At 43.6% G+C, this 12,526-nt stretch overlaps 1 protein-coding gene across 1 annotated transcript in view; it reads left to right on the top strand.

The window, feature by feature from the left end:
- The window catches only part of LOC119584409 (ubiquitin carboxyl-terminal hydrolase 46-like), a gene marked incomplete in the record, with an annotated part of 69,624 nt that overhangs the window by 20,485 nt on the left and 36,613 nt on the right, over window positions 1-12,526 (top strand).

Here is a 12,526-nt window from a genome sequence, read left to right on the forward strand (position 1 = left end):
CTGTGATTTGCCATTGAATAGAAACTGGTCCAAGGTCTATCTTAGGGTTTGCTAGCTTTGTTGGGGTGCCAGAGGGACAGAAGCTAGTGGACTTTACTCAGGGGGATGTGGTTCTAGGGTCAAAGTTACCAACAGTTGTTTGTGGCTGGGGAATTTCAAATTTCAAATCTTCTCCTGAGAACATAATAAACAGATGAATAATTTTTAATTTCTGTACATAGTAAACTGATACTAATCCTCCAGATGGTTTCAGATCTTTCACAACCCCTAAACCGTGGGTAAACCCTCGTGATTGGAGAATGACTGGTATGCCTGGTGGAGCAGCAGGGGTTTTTTCAGAAGGCAAGGAGGAAGGAGAATTCATCATGGTTCTTCCGCCCCCCAATGTAACAGGGATCTTCACCTCGGGCCCCGGCCGAGTGAACTCCCTGTTCATTGGTGGCGGAAGAACCCCGATGACTTCTCCTTTCCCCCCTTCCCCTTTGAAGAACCCCTGCTGCTCCCACCGGCATCCCGTATTCTCCACATCCGAGGGGTTGTAGCCACTGGCAGGGTTGTGAAAGATCTAAAACCCTCGGAGGATTATACATATTACTAGTACAAAAATTTAAAAATTATTCATCTTTTTTATTTTTCTCAGGGAAGATTTGAAATTTTTAAAAATTTACCACCCCCCAACTGTGGAATCTTTGCCCCTAAAACCACACCCCCTGGTAAGTCCACTAGTTTTCTGTGCCTCTGGCCCCCCACAAAAGCAGAAAACCCCAAGAAGACCTTGCCCAGTTTCCTTTTCATGGCAATCACGGCTCTCTCAACCCCCTTTTTTTCCCAAAATCTCTTGGTGCGGGTTTGTTTTTTCTTAGAGTCCCAAAAAGCACAGAGGTCCTCCCAGTGCAACTCGTTGCAGGGTTCTTCATACTTTTTAGACCATATAACCCCGGTGACTATGGCTGCAATAAAAAAATGAAAATATAGCCAGATCATGCCTAAGAAAGAAAGATTGTACTTCCAGCTACATTGTGCCACTTTTAAGGACAAAAATCAGGGGAGCTCCAAAATTTTAAAAGGCCCATTTTTCCCAAAAAGGCCCTTACCTTTCTTTTAAACTGATCGCGGCTGATATTCCCAAAATATCTTTTGGTCGAACAAAATTCATTTTTCGCGTGACCCCAGAAAGCCTGAACATTTCGGTAAACTCTCTTAGGCTGAAAACCTCCTCCCAGCTTCACTTAGATCTGATTTATCAACTTGATGCCGGGACCAGTTTAAACCACAACCAATTCAGCTGATACTTTCTGCCCCGTTCACCCAAAATTTTTTTTTCCGTCTCATGAAGAATTCGGTTGCCGCAGATGTAAAAACCGCTTAATTCCGGTTGTGTAGTGTCTTTATATTTCCCTTTTAATGTAGGTGAAGGCTTTTCAGATTTTTTAACTCTTTTGCACTAAAATTTATAATTGAAAAATTTCCATGCGATATTCTAAATACATTTTTCGATAGTATATAAGTACAAAGGGAAAAATTTTTTAATTACTCTATATTACGATATCGTGTCCTGAAAAAAACCAGCTTAGTTTTCTGGGTTTGGGGTATCTTTTATTTTATTTATTTTATTATTTTATTATTATTAATTATTATTATTAATATCACATTTATTTATCTTTACTTAGTGATTCATGTTAGACGTTTTCTTCATTTTTAAAACTTTTTATCATTTTCTTTTTAAAAAATATTGTTGCTATTGTGATATTAGCGGGGGTTTTCACGCGATTTTTTTGCATTCTTTTTTGATCATCATTTATTTTTTTACTTTTAAATTTTAAATATATATTTTAAAAATATCATATAAACTGCATATTCAACCTCGAGAAAAAGTATATAGGGACACCACACCCCCAACACACACACACCAACACACACACACACACCACACCACACCCACACCATACAACCACACACATACACACACACACACCCCACACCCCACCACACACACACACACCACACACCACAACCCAAAAACCACACACACACACACACATATTATTTTGTATATATTTTTGTATGCATTATATAATATATTTTATATATATATATAATATATATATTATATATATAAACACACACACACACCACACACACCACACCACACCACATATATATAATATTATTAATATAATATTATATATATATAATATATAAAATATATGTATATTATGTATATATATCATCATCAATACGGTATGCTCATTTGGCACCGTGGACCTCCCCACCACCTTCGCCCCTAAACTCGTTTACGCTTTTCTTCCACTTTCCCATCGACAATCGAAATATTTTGGGATTTTGCCCCGCTCTTTCTTGTCTTGGGTTTCCCTCTTCCTCTGTTTCCTATCACACACACACACGCACACACACCACACACACACACACACCCACACACACACCCCCACACACCACCCCACACACACACACACACACACACCATACACAGAAACCCACCACCCCACACACCACACACCAACACACCACCACCCCACAACACACACCCCACACACTTTTATTATTTAAAATTTTAATATATATATATATATATATATAACACACACACCACCACACCACATATATATATAAATATATATTTATATATTATATATATATAAATAACACCCCCACACCACCACACACCACCCGCCGCGCGCGCGCGCACACACACACACACCCACCACACAAATATATATATATATATAATATATAATTATATATATATTATATATATAATTGTTACGCCGGCCACCTCTCTCTCTGCCCCCAAACCAAGCAGGCAGGCAGACGGCGTGTTATATACGGGTCGGAACACTAACAGCCCCAAGGGGCCCCGAACCCACAGCGTCCCAGAACCCAGGAGAGGAAACGCCCCCTGGGAGGCAGGGCACAAAAATAAACACAAATGACAGTTTTCCTTTATTTCACAAGTTTTTTACCCGTACATTTTTTCTATGGCAAAATCGGGGGGGAAAACCAGCATTCACCGCACAATACAGCTTAAAACAGGGCACACCGGGTTTATCTCGGTCACAGGGCACCCGGGGGTCTTAACAGGAGCGCCCCAACTCCGTCTCTTTCGCTTGTTCCCCAGCTCCTCCCTCACAGCAGTTGCGACATTTTCCCAGGACCTTTTCATGTTAACACATGCCCAGGTCATCCTTTTCATTTTAACACATTTTTCGCACAGAGAAAAAGACCCACGGCGTAGCCTACCCCCCCTTATAAAAGCAACGCCCGTCTGCTCTAAACTACCTGAAACATACCTAAAAAAACTACAAAAAATTTAAATAAATTATCATCAGGAACAAAAAAAATTCTTTCAAAAAAAGAAAACCGATTGTAAATCAATTCTCAAACCCCAAAAAAACTTTCACCCACTGGATTTCTTCGCCCCCGCGGGGGGTCGCTCTGGAGGAGGTGTGGGGGGCGTAATTGGCTGGCACCCTAGGGTATCTCTCCCCCAAGCCGGGCTCATGGTCCCGACGTCTGTTGCATCCCCTCACCGCCCAATGCTCGTCCTCATCTCGTCAGCGTCTCCACGTCCCCATCCCCGACTGGGGCAAACGTCATCTTCTTTTTCACCATGGCCCCGGGAGTATTTCCTGGCCCATGGAAACCCCACGGGCCAAGCCCTCGGGGGAAGTCGGAAAGGGCCCCACCCCAAACCCAACCCCTTGCTCCCCGACGCCCTTTTCTGGATGCCCTCTTCCTCACAGTGCCCAGCTTTGCACCAGCTGGCACCTTCTGGCCTTATCAGAGAAGTTAGCTCCCAACACGAAACTAACCCTCCCTGGTCCAAAAAGGCTCCGCCCAACCGCACCCCATCACCCGCTCCAGGTTTTTGGATGGGTTTCCACGGGGCCCTCCCCCCGCATCACTCTTGATATCGAAACCGATTCAAATTTCGTCCTGGGGGCAAGGTGCATCGCTCCCTAACTCCCCTTTTCCACCAACCTCTGGAACAAGGGCCTCTTCACCCGTGCACCCTCACCGTTTCCCGTCCAAGGTCACACACCCTTACTCTGCTCAGTAGTAAGGCCCCACAAGCATGCTCGTCCAGATCGGCCACAACACCGTCAGCCGCTGAAACCGTGCTGCCCACCCAAATACGGCCTCCACTGGCCCTTGAGCCCACAATGCCCCTGACACCCACATACTGTGTGCTCGGAATCCATAGTGGCCAACAACGGCCGCACTAGGTCTTCTCAGCCCCAGTGTCCACTGTCGGCGGCATGGATTTCCCCTCTACTGGCCCTCCACCCGCATCGGCTGGTTAACGGGAGCTTACCCAAATCGGGGCCCGGGGAAACCCAGGACGGGGGGTTTCGGCCCCCCTTTTCCGCCTGTCCGATTTTCCCCTGTCCACTTCCCTTTGCCCTTTGGACATGCACTCGGATGGTACCATACCTGCCACAGTCCTTGCAGCAATCTGGGGAAAGGGACAATCCGTCCGGGTTTAAAGGCGTGTTTTTCCCCTCCCTCTGACACTGACTACGTCGTGCCTCCCCCTCCCCAGCCCCAACACAAACCTTGAAAATTCTCGGGCTCACCTTCCTCAATGCTACCTTCTTCACTTTTGCCTTCCGCCCCCCGGGGGTCACAGCGGGGCTGAGCACTGGCCCTAGGCCCCTGGGTTTCCTTCAGGAAAGGGCCCCGAAATCCAAGGCCCTCGCCCGCCACCTGCAGGGCCTCAGGGTGGGCCTGCTTGACGTAGATTTGCAACTGCTGGGCCTGCAAAACGTCAACAAAGAATCGCGGCCCGGACCACTCACTCTTCCGCAGCCCAGGGTACGCCCCTTACCAGCACCCCACATCCTGCGCCCGCTGGGACATTCTCGCCACCTACGAGTCCGCTTCTTCAAGTGGGCCCATATACCCCGGCCTGGTGGGGGTGCCCAAAACGGCGTTTCAAAGCCTCTGCCCGCTGGTTAAAAGGCCGTTGGGATGCCGGGAGTGCCCCCCAAAACTTCCCCCGCGGGGGCCCCTTAGCGTGTTTCCAGCTGCAGGGCCTTCCTCCTGGTCCACCCTGGGGGATGCCGCTTTCAAATTGGGCAACATGCCTCCCAGGCCCCCCCCCACTGCGGCCCCCCGAAAAAAAAAACCCCAAAAAAAAAAAAACAACCGGGGCCCCGGGCCCCCCCCAACCCCGGCCCCCACCCCGCCTTTCGCGACCACTGGCTTCGCCCACAGCTGGAGGCCCGGGGGGCCCCGCCCCAAAACCCCGGGGAAACCCCCAACACACTTGGAGTTTTAGAAAACCCCCTTGCCTCCTTTGCAAATTTTACCCGGGGCCCCCCTTTTCCCCTTTTCCCCCCAGCCCCCCTGCCGACTCACCCCCCTTTCCCCACCTGGAGGCCGGTTCTGCAGCCCCACGACGAAAATTTCCTTGGGATCCGTTGGGAGAACTTTTTCTGCCTTCTTCTCTTGCAAGGTCCCTCTGCGGCCCCCTTTCCTCTCTTCTCCCTTTTTATTTTCCCCCAACCGCCCTCAGAAGGGCCACCTCCTTCATCACTCTCCGCTGTTAGCCTTTCCCTATGCTGGCCATCTTAGAACGATATGGGCCGACACTTTAAAACAAAATAGAACCTTTTTCCCTCGCCTTCCCTTTCCCGCCACCAACCAAAACGGGTCGCGGCTGGTTTTCTTTTGCCCTTTTGGGCTTTCTTTCCAAGCCCTGTAAAAAACAGCCCGTCGCCTCCTCCTTGGTTTTCAGAAGCCCCCCTCAAAAAACGGCCCAAATTTTGGTCCCCGGGAAACGGGCTTCACGGGAAAACCCAATCCCCCCCCTGCTTGTTCCTCCGCTCCTCCCCCAAGGGGAGTTGGGGATGTTTCCCCGGGTCCTTTTATGTTAACACACCCCGTCATCCCCTTTTTGTTTTCCTTTTTTGCAAGAGACAAAAACCCCCGCGTACAATTAAAAAAAAAATTTTATATTAAAAATTTAAAAAAATTTTCTTTTTCTTTCAAATTATAATTTTTAATTTTTATTTAAAATTATTTTCATTAAAATTTAAAAAAATTAAATATAAAAAAATTTTTTTTTTAATATATATTAAAATTAATTGGTTTTTTTTTTTTTTTTTTGTTGTTTGTGTGGGTTTGAAAAAAAATGCACAAAAAGCTTTTTTTGAAAATTTGGGCCAAAAAAGTATCAAAACCTTTGATTTCCTTCGGGCTGAAGAGGAAGTGAGAGGGAAAAAATCGGGGGGGAAAAAAAGCACCGGGTTTACACGGCAGTTGGTTAAGTGAAGGGAAGGGCGGGCAAGCGAAGGTAGCGTCTCTCCGAAGGGTGGCCAGCATAATGGGTAGGGGAGGGTGTGGAAGGCGAGGGGACTGCGGGGAGGAATAAAACGTTCGGATGATTTTTTTTGTTGGTGCCTTTCATATTCTGACACGCTGTGCAGCATGGTCTAATTGTATTTTTATGTTGTATGATCTTGGAGTGATACTTCCTAATTAAGGAGGATATCACCGACGCTTATAAAACTGGCGCCTTCTCGCCAAATTTACGCTTTCACGGAACACAAGGACCCATGGGTTCCCCAAACTTCGAGTAGGGGAAGGGCACAGTGTTCCCTGCGAAACATAAGCCTGGTTTGGGGGGTGAAAAGGGCGTTTTTTTACTACTGTTCAACATGGTAGATTGTTTTACCCTCCACACAACACCCGCATACAAACACAACACCACACACCAACACACACACAACACCACCACACACACACCACAACACACCCACACAAAATTATATATATATTTATATATTAAAATAATTATATATATATAATTATTAAAAATATACATATATAAATTTTACAATATAAATAATATTATATGTATATTATATTTATATTATATATATATATATACATATATATATATATATATATATATATTATAATATTATAATTTATATATATATATATATATATATTTTATATATACTCCCCGTAGTACACCCCCCCACTTGCCACAGCCTTCAAATTTCCCCACCAAACCCAACTCTTCAGAATGTTGGTTAAATGTCCCCGAATTTTATAATCCCTTTTTCGCGAGGGTGCAGCGCTGTCCCCCGGTCAGTTTATAACGTAACGATCCCTTGTACCGTAAAATTTTAATTGCGTACAAAATTTTTTGATTTAAAAGTTCTTCCTTTCGATTACTTTTAAAAAAAAAAGACATATGGAAGGTGTCGCAAATGCCCCCGTGCCTTAGAATTTTAAAAGAACGACCCCAGTTACAATTTAAAAATTTTTTTTCTTTCCCAAAATGTGCAATATATATATATAATTTTTATATATATATTTTTATATATATATATTATATTATTATTATATATAAAATAAATATTGTTGTGTGGTGTGTGTGTGGTGTGTGTGTGTGTGTGTGTGTGTGTGTGTGTGTGTGTGTGGGGTGGGGTGTGTGGTTGTGTTGTGTGGTGTGTTGTGTGTGTGTGTGTATGTGTGTATAAGTATACTTGTAATATGTATGTAAGTGTATGTAAGCCCGATAAAATAGAGAGAATGATTACCTAAAAAAAAAAAGTAACACCGGCACTCTCCGTGGAAAGGACTGGGACCTACCACGTACTCACTCCAAGATCATCACAACATGAAAACCTCAATTAAGTATCATGTTGTGACCACGGCGGCTCAGACATAACCCACCCTTAAAAGAAGAAAATATGTATGTATTTTTTTGGTTCACTCTACCACAAAATTTGCTAAGCATTTGAGATTCTTCTTTCCCTCGACAGTCTTCATTTACGACAAAATTGGGTTATCGATTTCGTGTTGCAAATGTTTAGAATTTTTGCATTTCATGTCGCTTTTAATCTATCCGTGATATTTTATTAAATTAAGGAAATTGATTTAAAGGCAGAGATTTATAAACTTATCCCCTTTTAAATTCGTTATCCCTGCTGTGCAGCCGACCGTTAAATAACGGAAAATTTTTTCAACATTAAACCTACTTTTATAATCAGTCCGTTGAACTTCTGTATAAATGAAAATACAAACCATCTACAGTCGACTGATATATCATCATACAAAAGAATACTTATTTATCCCAACCAAAAGTAAAATTGATATATAATTACAAAAGAGACCAAAAGATTTTGGAAAAAAGTCGGGAAAAAAGTCCACTTTTTTAGGTAGTTGTTGTTGTGAGTTGACAGGAAAGGATGACGAATCGACTAAAGATTTTCACAGTCTAACCTGTTACCCGGGTCCCTTCCTATGCTTTTCAGTATTATAATCGACTCTCCCGAAAATCTTTGGATTTTAAAATAAAGACTAAATATAAGATAGTTTTTGTGAAGACCGGGAAGCAAAATTGCAGTAGGCAAAATAGATTTTTTTATTTTAGTTGTAATCCAATTAAGCTGTTACAAACTTAGAGTAAAGCAAGAGAGTTCGTCAGGAAATTTTTTTTTTTATCTAGGGCACTCTAGGGGAAAGCTACACGTCTCCCATAGTAAGAATATGGTAGAAATAGCAGCTTGTGATGTTACTGCCCATAGAATCCCAGTTTAGTTGCGGAAAACAGCTTTATAGACCTGGGCCTAGACCCTCGCCTCAACTGATTTTTCTGGTGTTTTTTTTCTCCCCTTTACTTTTCCTTCTCTACATCCCCTTCTTCTGTCCACTCCCTAAGATTGTGAGAGCTGTGCTGAAAGGATGAAAGGGTTGGCTTTGTACCAGTTCTGAAAGACTTCGCGGAGCCATTGGCATGGTATCCCCTTGGTTAATCACAAAGCTCTATCCCTTGTGTGGACCCTGAGGGGTAGACCATATCCTCTCCCCATTTATTTCAGACTCACCATGGCCATTAAAGAAAATTTTTACCATTGTTAGGGGGATTAAGACTCCCCCATCATCAACTAGCATTTCTAAATTTGATTTCTCTGGTTTTTCCCCAACTCTTCCTTCTTTGACCACTGCTTTGACCACTGATATGGATACTCCCTCCTCGATATTTTCTGTCAGCTTTGTCGATTCCAAAATTATCCACCCAGGTCATTACTCAACCGCCATAATACACCCTTTCCTCTCTCCCAACATCCTCTACTCCTCCTCCTACTGCACAGTCTTCATTGTCTAAACCCCCTTTCCCCCTTTAATTTCTGGGTCTTCATCCTTATTGTCCTCCACTCCATATTAGTAGCTCATTCCCATCTCTTCCCCCCTTGTCCTTCTACTGCTTTTTTGATATTCTTTGGCCCAGCCAAGTGGAATCGATTCTTTGTGATTCCTCCTACGTCCCTCACTCTGCCAATACCTTCCTCTGTCTTCAAAACATGCAGGCAGTTTTCCTTTTGCAGTTGTTCCTATCGTTCACACCTTGCCCACAGTTTGAGTCCTGATCTTGTTACTATCTACCCTGAGTGACCTCACTGGTAAACCCTATCCCTGCCCAACCTCATTCCTCCCTTAACCCCATGCCGATGGGTAACAGAATCTCTGAGTGTAATAAACTGGTGATTTCTGGCAATGGCCAAACACTAGGAAACAGGAGTCCGCTAGATGAAGTGAATGCCCTGCTCCACTCACTCTGGGGGCGTTGCCGCATGTACAGCTGCACCCCCGCAAGACCAAGCAGTATGTTTTGCTTGTACACGTGACCCCTCCAGAAAGGGTTCCCCGAACTGTTTTTTATCTCCCCCACTGTAAAAACTTGTTTGTATACCTAGTTAACTATGATTCATTGCGTAGATTGTTACACAATTCCTCATACTTTCCTTCCTCAGACATTTGATCACCCTATACCCTTAACCCCTTCTCCTTTTACAAATCCCCGCTGTGCTCCATTAGCTCTTTCTATCCCTTTTTGATTGTTATCTCATTTTTTACCCCAAATTTTCCATAATACCCTTTTTCATGATGCTATGTGACCTTTGATGTCTAGCACATTTATTTGTTTTCTGGTGTAGTAAATGGTATGCATCTGCTATTTGAACTGGGCTAGTTTTCTCTTTATGGAGTGTATTGTTGTGTGTGAGTTCCCACAGTTATCGCTGTGTGCTCTAGTGAAGCGGAGATCAATGGGGGAGCTGGTAGGCTCCCAGTCGCTAAAGGGCTGGCAGTCCTGATTGCTGGCTGTTTTCATGTTTGTCTGAGATCGGGAAGGTCTTGGTTCTGGATTCTGCAGCTACCCAATCACCCCGGATTTATGTTTTGTCTTGTAAGTTTTTGTGAATTTTTTACTACAGATGGGTCCACATGTGCTCAGCCTCCAAGATCTTCATAGCCCTACTGACTGATCTTGATTTCCCCATTCCTTGAATTGCGGGGAAAAATGCTTTTTTTTTTAATACAATTGTTCATACTGTTTTTATTTTATTGATGTTGTTATTAAAGTATTTTTAAAAATCTTGTTAACATTTAAGACAATGAAAAAATGAAAAAGATCCTTTTCCAAATCAGAAAGGGAAAACAGGTGAAAAAGGTAGGACTAATAATGACCCCTTGAGACTAAGCACATGTAGACCACTATGTGTGAATACAAAAAAAAACCCTGTGTTACGGGGCAGGCATGTATTCTTGCCAAACGGGGCGAGGGTTAAATACACGGGGCCTATTAACCAGCTGGGAAAGAGGGAGCCTGCGTTTATAAGAGACTGGGTTTGTCTTCAGCCAGTCAGGTTTTTTCAGTGAGTCAAGAGAAGCACCTGCTGCCAAGAGTGTGAGGACATGGCTGTGGACCTGATGTGACCCAACCTGGGAAGTATGCTGACTTTTCCCTTTTCGGTCGTCTGCTACAGTACTCCCCCTTCCGAGTGACTGAGCACAAATACCTTATTTCACTCCATGGGTCACCAGTGTAGTAGATGAGTATGCATCTACTACTCGGACTGGTATCTTATCTCTTTAGGGAGTGTTTATCATGGTTGTGAGTACTCACTGGTATGGCTGGATGCTAGAGCTGATGTGAAGATCAACAGGGGAGCCAGAGGCACCCAGTCAGCTAAGGACTGGGCAGTCCTTGTGGTGTTTCCGAGCGGTCGTAGGCTTTACTTATTTTTTTATCAATATTTCTTCCACAATTAAAAGGGAAACTGCCCCACTGACTTTGAGGATGAGGTTCCAATACTTGGGATTAATTAAAATCAAAAGGAAAAATGAAAGGGTTGTTTTTTTCCCTTTATTATTTTTTGCTTATTCATATTTCCTAATCTTGGGTTCAGAATTTTTTTAATAAAACTTGGAGATCCGTACAATAATTGTTCGGTAAATCACGGGTAAAGGTTTTAGATGCACCAGTGTGGGGTCTCTCTGAGACTGACCCTTTCGTCACACATTTTGTCGCTCACCTGGCCTCTATCTTTCTCTTTTTTCATTGGTTTTTTTTCCCCCCACTTTCTCTTGGTTATTTCTTGTCCAATGACCATATTCCTATGGTTTAAACACCCTACACTAAAAACATATCTTTTTGCCCACGTTTTCCATTTTTTTTTTCCCCACGCTGATCCTGAGCCGGTCAAAAAGCTATAACTCTTTCCACTTCGCCGATGGGTCTTTGGGGTGCAACCACATACAAACAAAGGTTGGTCTACTCGCCTGTGGTTACAGCTGGTAAACCTCTTGGGGTTCTTCCTTGTTTCAATTTTCACTTTTAAGGGGTACCCCAGGCTTACCCACGACCCCCCCTTCTTACTTCGTGTGTCCCACACGAATGACAGAAGTAAAACTTCAAAAAAGATCTCCCAAAAGGCAATGATAAGGTACATGTCCTAAGTTTTGCTCTGGACAAGGGAAAAAAAATCCACGTTCCCACACTGGAAGAATAAAACCCCGTGTATCCCCCAAAATGGGCTCCTCCAGCTTTGGGCCGCCCGGATGAAAAACCCTCCATACTCCAAAAAAATAGTTTTTAATCTGCTATACCTATATACTGTCGGGAAATTGTTGCAGAGAATCTCAGTAAAAAGCCCCATACCTAAATCCCCCGCATATGGGAATTTTCTCTTTGCACTGTAAACGGCACACTATATGTCGCAGGGGGCCATATAAGGTTTTTTGCTAAAAGTCTCTGACCTTTTCCCCGCTTTTTAAGGGGATTGATGTCATCTTCCCGTACTGGGATTGCCCAAAAAGGGATCACCGTATGTCGGATTCAGCCATGGACAGGATTCCTGGTCAAAAGACATCCAAAGAGAAGGAAATTCGTTTTTAGTGGGCGTCACTCCCATGACGGCGCACATAACTGTCAACTGTGGTTCCGCACCGCAGAATCATTACGGCAAGAATGTAAATTTAGGCAGGATCTTTTGTCATTCCGTCCCTCTCAGATCTGCACAGCAAAGATACGGCGAAAAACGGAAAAGAGAACCCTGCATGAGCGGGAAAAATGGACGGATGAACCTGAATTATACGGGGTACTCGAACAGCTTTTTGAATCTCCTTTCGTTTTTTTTTTTTATTTTTTTTTTAATTTTATTTTTTTTTAAATTAATTTAAAACCCCGTTTTTTTTATGGGGCTTT

This window comes from Penaeus monodon, chromosome 2 (genome assembly GCF_015228065.2).
Source record: "Penaeus monodon isolate SGIC_2016 chromosome 2, NSTDA_Pmon_1, whole genome shotgun sequence".
Taxonomy (NCBI): Eukaryota; Metazoa; Arthropoda; class Malacostraca; order Decapoda; family Penaeidae; genus Penaeus; species Penaeus monodon.